Below are 21,941 nucleotides of genomic sequence, written 5' to 3' on the forward strand. Positions count from 1 at the left end.
AATCTTGCTCGTGATTGAATATTTTGCAAAAGTCCCTTCTTGTCTTTCTTGGTATCCAATACTCCGTTCCAGTCACCCAATAATATACATGATCTATAATCCCATTGTGTTAACTTAATGTGGAGCAATTTATAAAATTTTTCTTGTTGTTGATTGGGGGCATATACTCCCATTAAGAGTGTTTTCTTTCCTTCTATTAATAATTCAATTGCAATGTATCTTCCTTGAGGATCTGCTTCAATTAATTCAGCCTTTAAATCCTTTCTTAAGTATATAACTATACCATTTTTTTTTCTCCAGAGCAGATGCCACGAAATGTTGTCCCAATCTTGCCCCAATCTTGCATTCATCAAATATTTCTGGTCATTTGTTCTAATATGTGTTTCTTGCAAGCAAATTACATCATTTTTGAATTGTTTCAAATAGCGAAATATTTTTTTCCTTTTTTATGGTGAGTTTAAACCATTAACGTTTCAGGTTAAAAATTTAATTGTCATCTTCAGCTCCCTGAAGCTTTTTAAGAGCCACCTGGAAATCCTGGAATTTCATCTTCGGTCTAGCTCCCTTCACAGCTTCTGTATTTGTGTTTGTAGTTGCTTGGATTGTTGTCTGAGCTTGTGGCATGTTTAATTCTTGTTCCTTATGTTTGGTAGCCACTCAAGTTTTTCTTTGCTCCATAATTCCTTCTGTCTCCTCAAGGAGGTTCAGGGCTTTAGCAGCATCCACTTGTGCCTGGATTTCTTCCTGTCTGGCCTCTCCTGCTTCTTTTCTTCCTCTAAATCCTGGAGATGGAGGGTATCCAGCCTTTAATACATTGCTGTAAAAATCTCTAGCCTTCCAAACTGAATTAAGACGATATCTTTCTCCTGAGTAGTTCACCACCAATCCGGCTAGGACCTCCCATCTGAACTGTATCTGGCGATTTCTGAGTTCATCCACTAAAAATGCATAATCTTTTTTAGATCTCAACATTTTAGGTGGAATTTCCTTCAATACCATCACCTCCTGACCTGCGACCTGCAATTTGGTTTTATAGGTCGCTTGTAATATCACATTCCTTGTATTCCTGGTGACAAAATAGATTACAATATTTCTTGGTAGTTGTCTCTGTCTGGCAATCCATGAATTAAAGCAATACATTTTATCGCTCTGCCAATCATATTCAGCCCTGGGTTCACCAATTAATTGATCAAAGGCTTCTGCAAAAATCTCTTTCAAATTTTCTTGGTTATTTTCTTTCAGACCTCTTATTCTCAAAGCAAATTCCATTGCTCTATATTGTATCACTGTGATTTTTGTCTCTGACTTTTCAATCTTGCTTTGAGCATCATCAACTTTACTCTCTAAATTCACATTGGACTGATTAATTTCTTCCAACCTATCCTCCAATGAGGTTACATAACTGAGCAAACCCTTAAATGCATCCACTATGTCTTCTTCTATTTGCTGATTGCGAGTTTGGATTAAGTCCTTGATTTCAGACATCTCATCAGACACATCTTTAAAGGCAGTTGTGATTTTTCCTTCAAGAACAGAGGCCTGTTCCTTTAAGGCGCCCTGCAGAGCTTCAAGTGTTAAAGCTTCTGCGGGGGGAGGTAATAAAGATTGCAATTTGTGTGTCTGGGCTGGAGAGCTGCCAGTGCTCTTAGAAGCAGTTAATTTGACTTGCTTTGAAGCCATTTCAACTATTCAAATCACACTTTTCTACAGCCGAATAGTTAAGGCCAAAAAGTCCACTAAGTCCCCAGATTTGTTAAATCTTATAGCTTGTTAGTGAGCCAATGCTGTTTTGTTAATCTTGAACTCTTGGTTCTTTTAACAACATCAGCAAACACTTAACAGATAATTGCTTGTTAAGTTTCACTTTAACCACACCCTTTGATGTTCGGGCATCATTTTCCCTTCTATACCGTTAATCTTCACAGAAGGAGATTATCCTCAAACAGAGTTAAGGTTTGTACTTGCAATTGTAAACGCTCCTGTCTTTGCTCTGCCTGTTTCTTATTCAAATGCAGATTAAAACGTTGATTGCAGGGATTTGTTCTGCGAATGCAGATGCGTCACCGAGAGCACAGTACTGTTGGGCTACAGGGGGGCTCTCACCTTCCAAGCCCCAGAATTACTCCTGGGGATTTAAGGGTGCTCTACCCTCGCTCGGCAGCTCTTCTCCCCCTCTTTTCCCGAGGGGAGAGTTTTCAAACTGCTAGTCAGCTGATTTATGCTGTTCTAGCAGCTTAATGCGATCTCAGGGCTGGAACGTCCCAGAGGAACATCCATCAGAGCCTACGGTGCCACCTGAAGCAGCATTGTTTCTTGTATCACTGCTAATGCAACTTGCATACACTGAAGGTTCGTTGTTGAGCTTGCTTTCTCTATATCCAGTGTGCTCTCAATTTTGCGCTGATTTGAGAGTGATGTTGCTGATGTTGGATTGGATGCTGCCTTTCTATTCATTTTACTAATTGTTGTACTTGTCATTTTTGATTTTAATTTCCTTACAATTTTCCCCACAATAACATATACTTCTCTCTGCCCAGTGCTTGTTTCTATTCTCTTATACCAGCTACTTCAATCTTTGAACTTTCTCTCTTCCATGCACATTTCAATTCAATTCAATATCATTCAGTCCTGCAATCTAACAACTTAATTTCTATATATTTGGGTTAGTATGGAAGTCAATCCACAATATTCATGCAATATTGAATATATTTAAACTAACACATTCTTAATTTGATTCTGTATGCAACTTTATATCATCTCTTCAATAATTTCAAACTAACATCCCCCACTTCAACACTATATTACTATTTTTTTACTATTCCCTATGTATACAATATGTTTAGGCTAATAAATCCTTAATTTTAATTCTTATATAATATTATGTCATCTATTTATAACATTGATAATTTCAAAGTATCACCAATAGTTCACCAATAGTTCATAACAATATTTTATCTCATCACAGTTCAGTTTATATTTATATTTCTTCTTTCAATGTTGTCCCATTTTTTAAATCCGATTTCAGAGATCACAAAAAAAAATCCAGATTGCATCAGCAATATTATATACTGTTATTAATTCTTATTTCTTTCTCCATTGGATGGCGCTGTTACTCTTCTTTCGTATAGGGTTTTTCTTTTTCCTTCAAAAAGTCCGATATTTACTTTCTATATTTCACTTTCTCTCCAGTATTTCAAATAGTTCTCTCCTCTTCTTCACAATTGTCACCGATTTCTCTGGCTCCAATTTCTGTTTATTGTCCAAATCTCTCCTTATTTAGTTCTGTTCTCAAGTCACTCCAAACCTTCTATTGCTATAGGAAATTGCTTGCTTTCCCTTTTCTTGTAGCTGCTGATATTAAGCTGTATCCAGCTCGTTTCAAAGTTTTGAAATTCTAGCTCAATGAGTCTTTAATAGAATTTATTGCATTTTAGTTGTTTTAAATATTCTCACCAATGCTGCTGTGTTGCTCTTTTCTCTCCCTCATGTGTGGTAGTCACCACCCAAAATCGGCCATGGATGCCGATTTCTTCAACAGTGATTTCAAGGGGTTTTCCCCTCATCTGATAGGGAAGTTGCTTGCTTCCTCCTTTGGCGCCCAGGCTTCCCCTCTCTCCTGTTGATCCCTCCAGGTTCAACTCATCCTTTTTCAGGATCTTCACAACAGAAACTCAAGCAAAGCTAGTAGAGTTATAATTTCTTTGCCCTCATGGAAGTGACGTCACCACAGGAAGTCAACACTAGAACATAGCAATAGCAATAGCAATAGCAGTTCGACTTATATACTGCTTCATAGGGCTTTCAGCCCTCTCTAAGCGGTTTACAGAGTCAGCATATTGCCCCACAGTCTGGGTCCTCATTTTACCCACCTCGGAAGGATGGAAGTCTGAGTCAACCCTGAGCCGGTGAGATTTGAACCGCCAAACTGCAGTTAGCAGTCAACTGAAGTGGCCTGCAGTACTGCACTCTAACCACTGCGCCACCTCAGCTCATCCTATTAAGCCCCATGTAAACTGCTGATAGGATTAATTGAATTTTCATAGCACAATGTGTTTTTCAAACTAAATAGCTAAAAAATTTTTTTGCTGGTTTTTAAATATTTGTCTCTTCTTTTTATATAAATAATGCAAATGGCATTAACACAGAAGAAATTTAAATTTATCCGTTGATTTATCAGTCAATATACTGTAAATAAAAACCCTTTATGTTCCTTTGGTGGTGGTTGTGGGGGAATCAACTGAGCATACCCTTGGCAAAAATGTATTCATCACTGCTGTCAATCCCACAACTCACCTGCACTGTCTGACAAAATAGTCCCTTTTATATCTGTGGAGATTCTCAGTCAACCAAGTCATGGTTGTCCCAAAGGTGCTATTTTCAAAAGGCAATTGGATTTTCTGGTTAAAAGCAATATAATAACTATTATGTTACAATTCTTTGAATATCATACACTGGTTCAATAGAAATTATTCCCAGATTGAAAGAGTAATTATTCTCAAATTAAAAGAATATTTAAAAATTATTTAACTTTTTTGTCAGAAGAGCACGGAAAATTTTCTTCAATTTAAAAGAACTTGTGTCCGGATTCCAAGTAATACACCCATAGCAAGAAAAACTCTGAGGCAGGTAGGTTCCTTAAAGAACAGTTTTATTGGGTGTATCATATTGGCACAATTCTGGTGAAAACCAACTTGGAAGGTTCCCAGGGTTTTCACCTAATTAAAAGTAAAAGTTTTTCCTCTTCCTCAAACAATCAATCACATGGTCCAATCATGTTGACGTCTGGTTGCCTGGTAATGTCACTCATCCCTCTGACCAGGTGTGAGAATGTCCTTGGTTCCCAAGAGAAAGTATTTTGTTAACCCCAGCTATCTCTAGTCCCTCTCTATCCCTCAGCTCCAGTGAGGCAACACTGAAGCCTCAAAATGGCTTCAATCAGGTCAGCTTCAGGGTTGACAATTTGCCTGAGTTAATTTTGTTCAATTCTGTAAAAACTTGGATTTCTGAAGTTAAGTCAGTAATTTTAAAATCGTATACAGTACAGTTAATTAAATTGTTAAGATTAGCCTTCAGGAATTTCGTAGATGTGAATGCAGTAATTAATCCTTAATATTATTTTTCCTTAAGGCAGATGAACTAATCTTCACAATGTTGTAAAGAGCTTCAGCTTCAGTTCCAGAAGGATTTCGGAAGCAAGTGGGGACATATACATAGCATCTTTTTAAAGTAGCTTTGCCCATGCACCTACCTACCACCCATTTTTTTTGGGGGGGGGGGGCAGTTACTTGGCACTAAAGAAAATGCTAGGTATAGATTACTAGATGAATACCCATGCTCCACTACGAAACTATATGATTGGGCTTGATAAATCAACACTTAGAGCTTGAAAATTAATGAGTAGTTACAATCATCCTCTACTCTCCCCTTCTCTCATCAGGCTTGTCCCTCAGAACCTCTCCTATCTCATCCCCTTCTCTCCTTCAGGCTTGCCCCACAGAGGCCTCTCTTATCTTATCCCCTCCTCTCCCTCAGACTCCTCTCCAAACTCTCAGCCAGCAGGTCACGTGCTGCCCACACCCAAGTGACAGTTGGAACAGAGTTATTTTCAGCTTGGGAGGGGGAGTAGAACATTTAACTCCTTAGCATAAGTGTGTGTTGATAATAATATAAGAAATATTAATGATCATTAATCATTAAATATTAATGATCATTAATGATCATATATATATATGACAGACAGACAGAGAGAATACAGCAGCATGTCTCTGTAACTATGTTGCTTTTGCACTGCTTGCTGTAATTGCTCTAAAAATAACTTTATAAATTGTTATTTCTGATTATGAATGTTTGAACAATCATACACAGAGTAGCAGTGTGTTATTCATTGCATTTTATTAACCATTGTCATTAAATCCAATACACATATTCTAAATTTAAGCCTAAATTGTTGAAATATAATCTATATAAGATTTTCAATTTAGGTAACTAATTAAATTTAATTTCTTCCTTAGACATTCTAAATGTTTGACATTTGTTCTTAATGAAGTGAGACAATGTTAGACAACTTCTTCTCAATCAATTATTACTGTTAAATGATAATGGTCATCATATAAGATATTACAACTTGGAATAAGAGGAATAATTGGGCTAAAATGCATCAAATTAAAAAAAACTAGGGGGGAAGAGAGACTGCTAACAAAGGGGGGAAATGTAATCTGGAAGAAAGTGCTCAGACTTTATTGATGAATACATGAAGGAAATTCATAAATACAAAAAATCTTTATTTAAAAATCAATATATTCTGATAAAAATGTGTATCAGAAAATTTGAATTGATATTTAGAGACCTGTCATTGTCCATTGTAATGTAACAAGTTTCTTGGTTGACTTTGGTGGCTTTTGCCAAACCTGGAAAATAACAGTTCTGGTTTTCCAAGAAACTCATCAAAACTGATACCTCACTTGTAGCAACCTCTCTGAATTAGGAATTCTTAGGCGCTTTGGACTGCTATGTCATCCATTTTTCAATTTTGGCCAGTCTAACCTGAAATGAAGCATTGGGCTTGGCTGGTGAAGTAGAGAACAAGGGTCAGGCAGAGCTAGATAAAATAATAAACTAATCTACTAGAGCTAATTAACTCTTCAACTACCTTGCCATGCTTTCCTTTAACTCTGGAGCCAGCAGGAAATAATTTACTTGCCCTTCCACAGTGCAGACTGATTGTGCACCTGGAATTTATAACAATAACAACTAAATGCCTAGTATTTTCAATTGAAGCAATTACTTTACAGAATGGATAGCCAAACCTGTTATTTCTCTTTATTATTTGTAATAATAATATAACCTCCCCAATAAGACACTACCTTGATGTGGTTGTGGGGTGTGCATTCTCTGAGGAAGATGAGAGCTATGCCAGGCATTCAACTATGCTGGACAGGTTTCATCGATGGAACTAGATGATTTTACAAAATTTTACAATTTTACCTTTTTTTTAAATGTTATTATTAATCCTAATTGGGTTTGTTTGGGATATTCTATTTAATTTTTTTAAACTTTTGTAATATGTGTTTTTTTAATGTTGTACGCCATCCTGAGTCCTTGGGAGAAGGGCGGCATATAAATCCAATAAACCAAACCAAACCAATTCTTGGATTCTCTGGACAGCACCCAACTCCATGGGCTCCTCCCAGTCCACTGCAGTCTCTTGCTGAACTGGCATGCTGGTGGTCTCCTGGAATACACGGCGAGGCCTTCGCCTCTGCAGCCGGGCGTCTATCCGGAGGCACAGGTGGACCAATGCGTCAAGCGTCGGTGGCCTATCCACCCTCGCCAGTTCATCTTGCAAGGCCTCAGACGATCCATCTTGGAACGTGTCCATTAGAGCTGGTTCATTCCATGTGGAATCCTGGCTACGTAGCCTGAATTCAGACACATAGTCCTGCAATGACCCAGTCCCCTGCTGCAGTGATTTCAAACGTCTGGCAGCTGTTTCCCCTTTGATCGGATCTTCCAACATCTATCTGAAATATTGGCAGAAGCCCTGGAAGTCATCCAATAAAGGGCTCTACTGAACTAACAAGGGGGTAGCCCACCGGACCGCTGTGCCTGAGAGCAAACTAATCATGAATCCCACCTTCGTCCGGTCAGTGGGAAAGTCCTCCGCTCTCAGGCTAATAAACAGCTGGCATTGTCCCAAAAATGCTGCAAACATGGCCAAACGCCCATCATATTTATCTGCCATGGCAATTGGGCACTACCTCCTTGGCTGGGGGGCGGGGTGTCTTGCAGCTCTCTGCAACTGTTGAATTTGATCCGTCAGGACAGCCATTTGCTGCGCGAGTTGCATCTGTGTAGCCTGTAATTGTTCCATAGTTAATGAAATGGAGGCTTATGTGGCTGAAGTCAATCTGTTCTGACACACACACCCCTTGACGTCTCGTTAACAAAAGCAGGCAGGCAAACTTAAAAGGACTTTTCTTTATCAGTTTTCAGTTCAAACTGGCTTCGAGCCCAGAAATAACATAAACATAAATCTCTGATAAGAATTCAAAACAAAAGCTCTTACAAATGCTGCCCTTCTTCTACCGTCTCCATGGATCAGGTTTACATGAAACACCAAAGCATTTGTCCAAGTGTAACAGGCATAAATCACAATTAGTAATCAAACAATGTTTTACCAAACACGGAACACACGAAGGAACGACGTTGACTCCAGCGACTGGGGCATGGCAGCATCTGTCCTTTTATCTCCAAACCTCCTCCCACAAGCCCCAGCTGCATACTGAATTTTGTATCCCGAAAAAACTCTCAGCAGAACTGTGAGTCACAACACTGAATTTTGTATCCCGAAAAAACTCTCAGCAGAACTGCTGAGTCGCAACACGCATGCATCCCAGAGCTTTGAAGCAGTTCATTTTTTTTCTGATTTTTGAGAAACACTAATAGAATATTAAATTAATAGTATCAGTGGCTGATATTATGAAGTGTAATAGAGAATATAGAGTAATTAATGTATACAATTTTGGGAGCATATATCCACATTTGAACTGACACTTTAGCACTGGCTTTTTCTAAAATGGCATTTGTTTGCTTCAGAAAGCTTCCATTCATAAATCCTGTTCTGGTTTGCACTCAAAAACAGCTGAAACAATGACCCACATTTCATCAAGACTATTAACGCCAACAGTACCTTCTGAGATTCAGGAATATGCATGCCACACTGTTCCAACTCAATAAAGTTCGTATTTGCAACAAATGCTTCTCCACATTCTGGTAACAACCTGGCTATCATATCATATCCTATCATATCTTGATAATTGCATAATGTTGCATGCTGAGGAATTCACATGCACACTTCTTAATTTCAGCCAAACCTCCTTTGCAGTTTTTAAATTAGCTACATTCAGAAATTGTTTATCTTCTAAACTTAAGATGATTAAGTCAGTGCCTTATCATGCTGCCTTTGATCTGCTACTGCTGATACTGCCTGGGGTGGATAAATAACAATATCCCAGAGCTCCGAGAAAGCCACAAGCATCACAGTGAGACCAGCTGGGAAAAAACAGACTCTACTGAGCCTCGCAGAAACCAAGCTGGACAAACCGCTGTCGGGAGGTCTTCAAACTGAAAACCTGTCCTGGAGGGACAGGGGAGAAGAAGGGACAGCTCTGGTGAGCTAGAGGAATCAGCAGTTTCTCAGGAGGTCAGAGAGAAATCTTTCAACCAGCAGTGGGGGCAGTGGCCATAACTGAATGACCGATACAAAGCTGAGGCATCTGGACTAAGTTATTGTGCAGGAGCTGTGTTGGAAACAGAGTGTTGAAACCGGGTGAGTGATTGACCAACTCACAGAAAAAAAGAAAAAGCTGATCTTAATCTTAAAATAGTCCCGGAGCAGAATTAGCAGCAAACTGGCTTTTGGGTAATGTTGTTGAAAAAAGGAAGCAGAAGAGGTTAAGCACCAAAGCCTCAGAGGATTTTGTCTTCAGCAATTTGGAAGTGAAGAAAAATTAACAACTAAAAGGAAGAGCCCAGGGGAAGTCTCTTTTCTCCTTATCTGATTCTATTCTTTGTGGATTAAAAGCATTTTTAACAGCTATTGACATCTATTTGTGGGATTGAATTGCGGTTTGGAGAGCAATTTACCTACAAGCAGAAAATACTATATTGACTAGTGAATAACAGCAGCAACAACAACAACAACAGAGGGGAGTCATTCTCCTTATTTGAATTTTATTGTTTGTGGATTTAAAATGCTTTGAAAGAAAAGTGGGGACAGTGAGAGTTGTAGCCGCAATGTGACCTTGGATTCAGGAAGAGACTTTGAGGCCATGGGAATCATTTGGGAGTAGCTGACTTTGCAACATTGTTTTGACTGCAACTATCTACAGCTGTGGAAAAGAAAACCTGGACTGGACTAATTTTAAAATTGAGCAACAGTATCTGGAAGATCCTAAATTTGCAACTAAACTCCAAAATTTAAAAATCTATAACTCCAAAATTTAAAAATCTGTTAAAATAGTCAAACTTGCATAATGGAGATTTAGATGTATGATAAAACATACATGCATGAAACGTTAATTGGCAAAGGAAAGATAGGAGATCAAAGGGAACATACAGAACATGAAATAGGAGAAGAGGAGGTAAAAGTGGACCCAAATGAGCTACAGGAAAATAAGGTGGAAAAAAGAAGAATTGAAAATAAAATTCAGATAGAAGATTTCACTGGGATTTACAGTCACAAAGGAAAAGTAGACAAAGGGGGAGATGTACCAAAAAAAGAACCACAAGGTAGTAAGGGAAGGAGGAGATCAGGGGAAACCCTGGGGAAAGATACTAGAATAATAAAAGTAAACACTCTGAAGAAAAAATACAATAACCAAAAAATAGGGAAAAGAAAAAGAAGAAGTTAAGGAGAAGGGGGAGAAGGAAAATAATTAAAACTAGGATATTTGGGAGCACAAGAGAAAATGGTTAAAAGAGGAAGAAAGGGATAAAGAGTTACATTAATAGACTAAAGAGAATAGTAATAAGATTGTTATTGTTATGTAACTAATTAAGAAATAAAGAAATGATAGTATATTGTTAATGGTTGAAAAAATTGAAAGAAATGCTTTCTATGCTTAAATTGAACTAGAGGATGTATGCTGTTTATAGCAAAACATACCAATGGAGAAAATAAGAAATGAAAATTTAGTGTAACTTTGAAGGGGCAATGGAAAGGACTATGTAATTGAGAGGATGTAAAATAAAAGACCCAGACAACTCTTTGTTCCTATATGTATAATTTGTATTTTTTTTAAAAAAAACCTTTGGGGGAAAAACAATATCCCAGAGCTCCTTAGCCTTCAGGAAGCATTCCATTTTTGCCCAAAAAATATAATTGTTCTGTCCCAATTGAGGCAGAGAGTTCTCCTTGAACTCAACAGCCATCCTGCAAGCCTTCTCAGCCTTGTTCTCTTTTCCATATAACACAGGCTGTCCTTCAGCTTAATTACAATTCAGTCTTATTGTGTCTGGTGTGCTCTGGGCCCATAACCTGTTAGAGTTTGCAGCAATCCAACCAGCACACAACTCAGCAGGATTCATTTATATAAGAAACTTCTTTATATAAAATACCATACAGCAGAAGCCAGAAGCACAGACATCAAGAATCACAGAAGCACTCATATAGAGAGAGAGAGATCTGTGAACCTTGGCTCTGAGCTGTCTGGCATGGCTCTCAGTCATGAAACAGTTCCTATTGGCTGACCTGTAGTTATGGCTATGCCAGCTCATAATTTCTCACACACTGACAATTTCTACAGAAGAAGGCAGTTTGTATAGTCATTAAACTCCTTCTATTTGATGAATGAATGTTTACCAGTCTTATTATGTATTATGGCTTTTATTGGTTTGCAAAATATGTTGTAATCTATGGCAGCTTTTCACCACCTAATGATCTGCATATGTATTGGACTAAAATTATCAGACTTCCCCAACAATCTATTTAAAAGCTCCTGGTTTAGAAAGTACATAATCACAATCCACTCACTTGAGGAATTGCTAATTATTGCAATCACAGTTTGGTTACTAGCATTTAGCAATGTTATTAAAAAAGTAATGTGGTGAATCTAACAGACACATCAAATTAATCATTGATAAGGAATATATTATGATGGTAGCAATAATATTTGTCATTACAGTTTCATTCTAGTAATAAAAGGCTTTTATTCCAGTAAAATATCCTTTTTTATTCCAACAAGGGAACTTTATGCAAAAGTAGGTTGCTTTATTTGATTTCTTTTCTATTTCTTTTCCACACATAGCCCACTTTATCTAATTAACATAAACTGATTTTCTATAGTTGTTAAAAAGGTAAAGGTTCCCCTCACACATATTTGCTAGTCTTTCCTGACTCTGGAGGACGGTGCTCATTAAAGATTAAAGATATCACACAGAAATTATTATTATTATGTGATTAATCTTTGGTGAGATTCACAGCCTTTGGGGCTGGTTGGTAGCTCAACAGCTCAAGTTCTAACCAAGGACCTAGGAACTGTTAAGGTAGGATATAAGGTGTTCCAAGTAGGGTAGTTTTTTGTAGAGTCAGAATGTTCAAGTCAGGTAAATTTAGAATTTTCAAATAGCGAGGTAGCCCTTTAGGTATTGCTCCAAGAGCTCCAATTACAATTGGGACAATACATGATTTCTTTTTCCACAGTCGCTCAACTTCAATTTGCAAGTCCCAGTATTTTGGGATTTTTTTCTTGCTGTTTATCTTCAATTCGTGCATCACCAGGTATTGCAATGAACCATACATTTTTCTTTTCAATTATTGTTATGTCAGGTGTGTTTGTAGGCCAAGTGCCTGTCAGTCTGGATTCTGAAGTCCCACAAGATCTTGACTTTCTCATTCTCTAAAACCTTCTCAATCTGATGGTCCCAGTGGTTTTTGCTGTACTCAAATCCAAACTTTTGGCACAATTTCCAGTGAATATTCTTAGCAATGCAGTCATGGCGTTGTAAGTAGTCAGTTTGTGAAATTTTGCTGCACCCGCTGATCAAATGGTTGACTGTCTCATCTTTCTCATTACCGAGGCGACATTTGCTGTTGGTGGTAACATGTTGAATTTTTGTCTTCATGGAGTTTATGGCTAAAGCTTGTTCTTGAGCTGCCAAAATAAAGCCTTCTATTTCTTTTTTCAGTACTCCTGATCTTAACCATTTCCAAGTTAGTTTTTGGTCAGCTTTGCCTTCAATACTTTTCAAGTATTGGCCATGCATAGCTTTACTTTTCCAATTTTCAGCTCACTTCTCAATTACTTCTTTCTTATATTCAGCTTTTAACTTAGTTGTCATCAAAAGGCCTCCTTTATTTACTTCCTTAATCATTGGTTCTTCACTTTTCTGGATGTATAGCCCAGGTATTTATGGCTTTTATGATGTTTCCTCCACTCAGTTTGGTCTTTAATATCTTGCGAATTCGTCGAATGTACTTGGCTGAGTTTAATTCCTTGACTTTATTATGCATTAAGTCAGAAGACTCTAAACTCCCCAAGTACTTTTAGCCGTCTTCTGGTTTTACTGCCTTTGTCATTTCTTCATTCTCAAGTTGTATTCCATCATCTTCTATGACTTTGCCTGCCTTGGTTGCCATTGTTGCACATTTGTCAATTCCAAATTGCAAACCAATGTCTTGGCTAAATTCTTTTGTGCTTTCAATTAATAAATTCAGTTCAGCTTTTGTTTTACCAAACAGCTTCAAATCATCCATGTACACCAAGTGTGAAATTTTCAGTCCTTTCTTTACAAGTTCGCACCCACAGTACACCTTCTTCAAAATGGTTGTCAGGGGTAGCATTGAGAGTATAAAAAGTAGGGGTGAAAAAGAATCACCCTGAAAAATGCCTTGTTTAATTTCAACTTCACCCAGTTCTTCTCCATTAGCCATAAGCTTCCTTTTCCAGAGGTTCATTGAAGTTTCCATGAATTTTTGTATGTTGCTGTTGATGCCAAAGATTTCCAGGCATTTCTTGATCCAGCTGTGGGGAACTGAATCAAATGCTTTCTTATAGTCTATCCAAGTCATGAACAGCTTGGTTCGTCTTTTCTTTGAATTCTTTAGGATTAGCTTGTCAATTAGCAGTTGGTCCTTTGTTCCTCTTGAATTTTTGCAGCATCCTTTCCGTTCTACAGAAAGCAAGTCATTTCTTTCCAAGTGTCCATAAATTTGGTTTGCAATGATACCAGTAAGGAGCTTGTATGTTATTGGCAAACAGGTGATTGGTCTATAGTTTCCAGGGTCCTTTCCTTTTTCTTTATCGTTTTGGATCAAAAATGTCCTTCCAGTTGTCATCCATTTATCATTTTCAGCTGTTTTTAAGATCTAGTTCATTTGGGCTGCCAATCTTTTGTGCATACTTGTAAGTGCCTTTACCCAGAAACCATGTAGCTCATCTGGTCCAGGTGCACTCCAATTCTTCACTTTTCTTGACTGTCTTTGCACCATTTCTTTTGTTATTTTCACATCTTCCATTTTATGCACTTTAATAGAATCCTCAACCTGCTTGATCCATTTTGCATTTCTGTTGTGCTTCTTGTTGTTTTCCCACAAATTTTTCCAGAATTTCAGAGCTTTCCATTTATCAGGCTCTGATTTGCTCTGAACTGTGAGTTTTCCTTGAACTGAGTTACTCGATTTTCATACCGTTTAATCTTTTCAGCAATGGCAACAACCCTATGCTTCAGCTCTTCAATTACTACTGCAATCTCCTTATTTTCCAAATCGTATCTTGCTTCCAGGCTGCTTTTGACCTGCTTGTTCTTTAGCTGACCTTGCCTTAGGTTCTTCAAGTTGCTCAAGTCTCCACGAAATTTTTTGATCTTTAATTCCAACCAAATTTCCCACTTAGGCTTCCCCTTCTTGCCTCTTTGGTTCCTTTGTATTTTCAAACCCAATTCTTTGGTGGTTATGAAGGCTGCTGCATACATCAGCCGGTTTGTTTCAGCTAATGTAGTGGTTTGAATGGTTTGCACAGCCTCATTGACCTTTTTTAGTACATGTCTCAATTCTTTCTGGTTCACTTTGGTAAACGTGTTCTTTCAGCAACTTCCATTTGATGCTTTATTTTCTCAGCTAATTGAGCACTATCTATTGGTGCTTGCTCTTCAGAGCTTCCTTGTTCTTTATCTTCATTCATTTCAGCAGCCTCTTCCTCCCTTTCTTCCTCAGTTTGCTTTTGAGTCTGCAAATCATTTTGATGTTACTCTTCTTTGTTGGTATACTCAGACCATTAGTTGCTTTCTCTTCTATTCCTATTAATTCTGCTGTAGTGAAAAATTTGTGGCTCAGAATTACACATCGTTGGTACATTAGCCTCTGTTCACTGATATCACAGTCCATGTGATTCACCTTCCCAATCTGATACATTCGTTTTTGAAATCTACGTTTTTCTGGCTCAGATTGATAGTAAGCTTCCATGATAGAGATGTTTTCTTCCCTAGTCCAGATTTTTCGCTTTTCCACCACTCATCAGCTCCATGCCCTGGTTGTCTAGCAGAGGGAGCTGAGCCCTGTAGCTCATTTTGCACAGAATGCCCAGGAGCCATAGCATCCAATGGAATCCTTGTTAATCCGGGCGATGGTTCAGATGGCATAAATTTCATTTTTCTTATATTCACCATATTTGAATGGGTTGTGGAGCAAATTTTGTCTGGCCCTTCACCTAAGACCTGTCTGATATGGTTGCACCTACTCATCATAGCCCTTAGGATCACTAGAACATGCAAGCCCCTCCACCACGACAAGGTAAAGCTCCTTGAGGGAGATTATTATTATTGTTGTTGTTGTTGTTATAGACTTGTACACTCACAGACGTTTAGACTGGATCTGGCATTTTCATCCACTATCAAGTCCTTCCCAGATGTTTGTGATGACCATAGTCTGACTTCCTCGGTATTATTGCTACAGAAATCAATGTAATGTCAAATAGTAGTGATGTTAATGAGTCTCCTTGAAATATTCATTTCTTGATATTAACCTCTTCCAGTCTATCACAATTGACCAGCAACGCTGTCTGCCATTGTGCCATTGATGATTGCACAAGCTTGTTTCTACTGACTCTTGTTATTTCTAGGCATTTGATTATCCAATCATATGGCAGGGAGTGAATATCTCCTTGTAATCACTCCAAACTACATTCAGATTGGTCTTCCTTCTCTTGCAATTTTCCAAACTCAAATTGCCAATTAGGAGCTGAATTTGTATTGCTCTGCTATTTGAGCAATTTCCTTTCTGCTCAGGTGGAAAAAGCTTGTTTTCAACTAGATCTGTTGGATTGCATCTGCATCAGGGAACAGTGTGTAAGTTATTTGTAAGGAGGTGATTGGACTGGTAATTTCTGGTTCTGTCCCTTCTGTTGATCTTTCCTTATCAGGTAGATTATGCCAGATGTTTAGTCAACCTTCAATTTCATCATCTTGCAATATATTAACTATTTGCCAATAATTGACTGTAGATGGACATATGTTTCAACCAAAAAACATACAGTTCATCTGGTACTAAGCAATTACTGATCTTTTTGGTCCTTTTCCATCATTTCTATGGTTATTGCAAGATCTTTTATGTCATCTTTTTTGTTATCCACATCCTTTAAACAGGTAGCATTCTTATTGTATATATTTGGGTTGTCCCATACCTGCTCCCAGAGTACACTGTTTTTCTTTCTAATATTGATTGGTTCATTGCATTCTTTCCAATGATTGATTGATTGTTTGGTAGAAATGTTTCTGATTTGACTGAATTTGGAGATTCTTCCTGTAGTGTACAATTTAAGGTTTTATTTGCTCTGTTTCTTGACTGTCACTATTATTTACTCCTTTCTTATTTCCAGCACTTCCTTGATCTCCCTGGGTTCTAGCTGATATTTTTTTGAGTAGGTATTCTTAGGGCTTCTTGTTCTTCATATTTTTTTCTTTCATCTGTTCTGGCTTACTTGCATCTGATTGTAACAAGCTTCAGTGCAGGCTACTTTATTCTATTGTTTTGTGCTGTTCTAGATGCTCAGTTATTCTTTGTTTCAAATGCTCTTGTTTTATATATAAAGGGTTTTGTTCCTTCTGAGGAAAAGCAAAGGAGATGGTTCCTGGTTTGGGAATCAGAACAATTCAACAGCGGATGGGAGGAACCACGTGACAATGATACATTGTTTGGATTCGGCTGTTCGAATCCACTGATGACACTTTTGCCCTTGGATGGTCCGGCAGGACCTAAACCGTCCCGAAGAGAACGTGACTGGGAAGACAAGACCTTGCTGGTCGCAGGGATATTGCAAAGTCCCTGATCGACCCAAGGGGAGTGCTTCCAACTGGCAGCAAACAGGCAGCCCCCCCCCAGCTGACATAGTTGGAGACGGCTCCAGAAAGAAAGAGAAGTGGAAGTGTTTCATCTGGTGAAGTTTTTTTTTCTTTTCTTTTAGAAGATTGCGGGGCTTAGCAGTGAGAAGACGGATTTTCAGGCTATTCCTGAAATTCCCCTATTCCGAAGGAATTGGACAGTTCATTTTGAACCCAAGCTGTCCCGGAGAGACAGTGAAAGGTAGGAGGAGATCCAGTGACCCCAGAGACGTTCGCAAAGTCTCTGGGGGTTTGGAATTTAACCTCCTTTGCCAGTGACTTCTGGATTAGCCGTAGGCTAACTGAAACTGCAGATAGCTCCAAAGAATGGCGAAAGTGTTTTCCAGCTGGTAAGGTGATTTTATTACTCAGAGAAAGACAGTCCGCATAAAAATTTAAGCTAATTGAAACCAAAGAACAGAAGAATCTAGCGGCGATTTCGATCTCTTTATTGGTTTATGGATGGTGGTTACCCTATTTTTTAAATGTTTTAAATGCTATTTACATGGACAAAGGAAAGATTACTCCAACATCTCCTCTGATCCTCTGTAAGTGGGCTGTAAACCAATTCACTATAATTTGGCTCCTTACAACTTGACACTTTTATTGCTTGGCTGGTTTGGTCTAAGATCAGATAAGATTGTACAGCTCCCAGCTTGTTTTTACTTGCAAATACCTTAGAGTTTCCAAAGGAAAAATACTAACTGCGTACAAAGATGGAGTCTATTCAAGTCTCTATTCAAATGATTTCTTCCGCACTACAAAAATTATCTGCCACATATGATAGATTTGAGAGGAAACTGGATTATCTGCTGTTTCTAGCAACAAAATATGAAGAAAAAAAATGAGAATGTTGAATGTTTGAATGTTCTTGAAATACAAACGAAGGATGTCAGAGATGAAGATTTTCAACTTGCTGATATTCCGGGCAACTGGTTTACCTCTGAGGGAGAAAAAGATGGAATGTCTGAAGGGGGGGCAGCCACACAGAAGATTTACTTCGAAAGACAGAGCATAGGAGGAGTGAGAAGCATTAAAGAATCTATACTTTATGAAATATCATCTGCAAAACTTTTGATACCACCATTGAGAATTAAAGACAAGCTGAAAAATGAAACAAACGGAGGACGGCAGCATTATATGAGAGGCACCATAAGCAAAAAGGTGCAAAGATTTTTTGTATGGACTTGCTCATAAAGACGTTTGGAGAACTCGACCCACGAATGGCAACAGGATTAAGGAGGTTTTGTTACTGGAGAGACACAGGCTGATAGATGGAAGAATACAATTCAAAACTAGCTAAACCTAATTAAATTCATTTGTAATATATATAGTTGAATAATTGATAATGATAGTAATGTATATAATGTGGAGTTGATATGATAAATAATAATTGGATATGAGAAGGGAAGGTTAGAAATATTTTTGGACCATATATAAAGGTTATTAATCACAATAATTATTACTATTAAAAATAAAATAAAACTATATACAGTTAAATCTTAACTAATATGGGGAAAATGCTATAATATATGATATAATTACATAAAGAAAGGAGAATGATAATAAATTATATACATGGAGGATGGAATTTTTGGTATTAAATATTATGGATGTTTAGCTAAAACAGGATATGAGAATTTGATGTTAATGGAGGATTTTATAAACAAGTAAATGAAATGCTAGCATGTGGTTATGGATTAAATCTTTGGCATAGTTAAGGATGAAGGATGTTTAAACAACTGTAGTCAACTAAAAGTGGAGGTATGATGATGTTAATATGGTAAACACTTGAGTTAAGATATTTGAATTAATATGAATTAATGGAAGAGATGCACAAAAACATGTTGTAACCAGCTGATATACTTTTTTATAACATATACTTGTGGTGTTTTTTTTCTGCCTTGTTTTTTTGTGTGTGTGTGTGTGTTTTGCCTTTTTCCCCCCCACTGTTGTGGGCATGTGTTGTTTATGTAACAAAGAAATAAAATAAATTTATTATAAAAAAAAAAAAGATTGCCCTAAAAACTCTTTCTTAGTAGAGGGAATGTAGTTAGACATAATAGCCTTCTTCTTTTCAGTCAAGGTCGTACACCTGGAGGAGGAGTGGTTGAAGTGATATCTCGAGTTGGGACAGATTGGGATTGGAGCATGTGATGGGTGCAGGGGGTGGGTTTGGACTTTTGACTTACTGGGCCCGGAAATCTCAGATTCAGGTTTTCCCAGATGTGCCTGTACCTACTCTAATAAATGGGAGCTTGGAGAAATGCCTGTGTTGGAGTTTTCACTAGAGTTTGGGTTTTCTGGAATGCTGACATTAACCCAAATCCCTTAGTAGTCAAACAGCCCATTGAAAGGGGGCTGTCTGGAGTGCTGAGCCCCAGCACCGACCTGAAATTCAGGCGGTGCAAAGACTCAGAGAAGATGGAGGGGAGAGAGGAGATTGGAAAAGGAGCCATGGGAAGAGATACTGGAGAACTTATTGAGACCTGCTATTCTCTTTCTGAAGATGTGGTGTGAGTGCTTGAAGCTTCAGATATGATACAAAGGCTAGGCATTTGGCCCAAGGAGATGGATTCCTGGAAAAGTTGCCAGTCTGATCCAACTCCAGAAATGGGACTGGAGGAAAGAGCACCTGAATATCATTCCGACTCCAGCCCAATTCAGTCAACCTACAAGCCTGAATGGGGGGGGGGGGATGTGAGAATTTTGGGGTCTGACAACTTCCAAGACTGGAACTTGTTGCCTCCATCTCAAAGCCAATCGTTAATAGGGCTCCTGGAGCATTTTGAGCAACTTGAAGTGGGAAGTTATAGACCATATTCCCAACCTCCTCAAGTGAGTTTAATGTAACCCACATTTACATTTCCTGATCCAGGACCTGGCAGTATAAGTAGCATGCATCAACACCTTTCTACGCAGTCAGATATGACTGAGAGATCAGCTTGGTGCAAGAGGGTCAAGCAGCAGGAGGGAGATAGCAGATGCAGCCAGCACTAGGAACCGCTTGTTGCCAACCTGCTTTCATACTTCCCCCTGCAGAATATATCCCCCCAGGGTCCATTTACTCCACCTTTTTCAAGATCACCATGGGACCAATATACCCCAACGATCCCAGCACAACAGTGGGGTTTGATCCAGCAGTCAACTAGAGCACCTCCTAGTTGCAACTTAACAACCAGCACAGCAACTGGTCCCTGTCCTGCCACCAGCCACAGTCCAGCAGCCAGCAGCAGTGCCACCCCAGATTCCACTTCAGCCACCAGCATTTACCCTGCCACCCGATACAGTGCACCAGCAAACCCCTACCCCACTACCAGTCGCTGAGGCAATTCCACCAGCAAGACCACCACCACCACCACAGTTTAGAGCAACTTTTGATGGTAAGTCTGCCAAACTGGCTTACTTTCTCAGCCAAGTTTGGGCTCATATAGACCAAAATTGAGAACAATACGAAATAGCTCATGACTTACCTGTAGTATCCACGATCACAGAAGGGATAAATGAAGGAGACATTTCTGGCTGGGTAGCCCAGATTCAAAGACCCCGACTGAATCAACGAAAATGAAGCCACAATAAAAGTGATGAAGCAAGGTAACCAACCCATAAAAGACTTCATATGGGACTTTAGATGGGAACCTTGGACATTGGCCTGACAGAATACTCCTGCACTATTTTAAAGAGGTCATTGATCAAGAAGTCAGAAAAGCCTGTGGCATCTGAGGGGTGCCAGAGTGTCTACAAGACTGGTACATCACGTCTATTGCTGTGGATAGAGAGATTACCCATACTGCAAACCCACAGCTGAGAGGCTCCCATGGAGGACTTTGGCGAGACGCCCCTTGACCAAGCCAACTGAAGCCACTCCTACTCAACCCACAGGGGTCATCAAGTACTATCATTGCAGGCAAGCAGGTCATCAGGCTTCTGAATGTCTTGCAGTGGCCCCAGTCCCACAACCACAGCCAGCCATGGCTACCAAAGGCAGAAGGGTTCCATAAAAGCCACCAGAAACCAACCAATTTGCCAGACAAGCCATCGAGGTTCCCCTCCCCACCAAAAAAAGTGAGTAACCTCCAGCCAAAAACACCCCTCCAGGCGAGGCTAACGAGGAAGATAACCCGCTGGTGAGTGCAGCCACCCCCCCCTTTTTCAGTTAAAGTAAAGTTGGTGGTGCCTGAAACAGGGGAGCAAGAAAAATTAAAAGCAGTGATAGATAAAGGCTGTACCAGATGTTTTATTGGGCTTCCAATCATTGAACAAATTGGGATAAAACTAGAGCCCTTAAATGCCCAATTAAGTTTGAACAGATGGAATGTTAATTGGAGGGGTCCCAGCCACCCAAATTACAGAACTGGTTAGTTTAGAAATGGGAAGGCGTCATGAACTGATAAGATTTGTAGTGATGCCAAAGATGTCAAAATCTGTCATATTAGGCCTTGCTTGGCTTGACAAATGGGCCCCTACCATTAAATAGGAGGATGGATACCGAAAAATCATAATTGGCATCGGCCCATTACCTCCTCCTATCCCTCTTGGTATACCTATTCTAATAGACAAGGTATAGCTACTCTAATAAATGGGAGCTTTGAGAAATGCCTGTCTTGGAGTTTTCACTAGAGTTTGGGTTTTTTGGAATGCTGACAAGTTTATTATTTTGTGCACTTAATACTTAAGTAAGAATAAATGAGGTACATAAATATTTATAAAAAAGTCTTACTTGTCTTTAAGATATTTCCACATCGATCTTTCATTGGCGCCCTCCTCACTTGCACTTTTCTTCATTTTTACTTGAGCATCATTGGCTGTGTGATCTGCTCTCATCCATTTTTTTGCATTTTTTTTTATTTTTAAACATAAAAAACAACATAAAAAATTCTCATCCATACATACTGTAGAAAGTGTATCAGTTGGTTACAAAAGGTTTTCATGCATCTCTTCCACAGTCATCAAGCATAATTCATATTAACTCAAATATTTTAACTCAAATATTTATACATGTTACTCTTATACCTCCATTTATGTTTGACTATGTTATTTAAATGTCCTTCATCATAAACTATACC

The 21,941-nt window shown here is 38.7% G+C and overlaps 1 protein-coding gene and 1 pseudogene across 6 annotated transcripts in view; one reads left to right on the top strand and one right to left on the bottom strand.

Moving 5' to 3' along the window:
• Positions 1-21,941, top strand: part of DMD (dystrophin) — a 1,286,665-nt gene that overhangs the window by 265,696 nt on the left and 999,028 nt on the right. The gene's annotated exons all lie outside the window — the stretch shown is intronic.
• LOC148044451 (uncharacterized) lies at positions 487-1,485 on the bottom strand (annotated as a pseudogene).

This window comes from Thamnophis sirtalis, unplaced genomic scaffold (genome assembly GCF_051295495.1).
Source record: "Thamnophis sirtalis isolate CommonGarterSnake01/CBP01778 unplaced genomic scaffold, rThaSir2_p1.2 scaffold_8, whole genome shotgun sequence".
Lineage (NCBI taxonomy): Eukaryota > Metazoa > Chordata > Lepidosauria > Squamata > Natricidae > Thamnophis > Thamnophis sirtalis.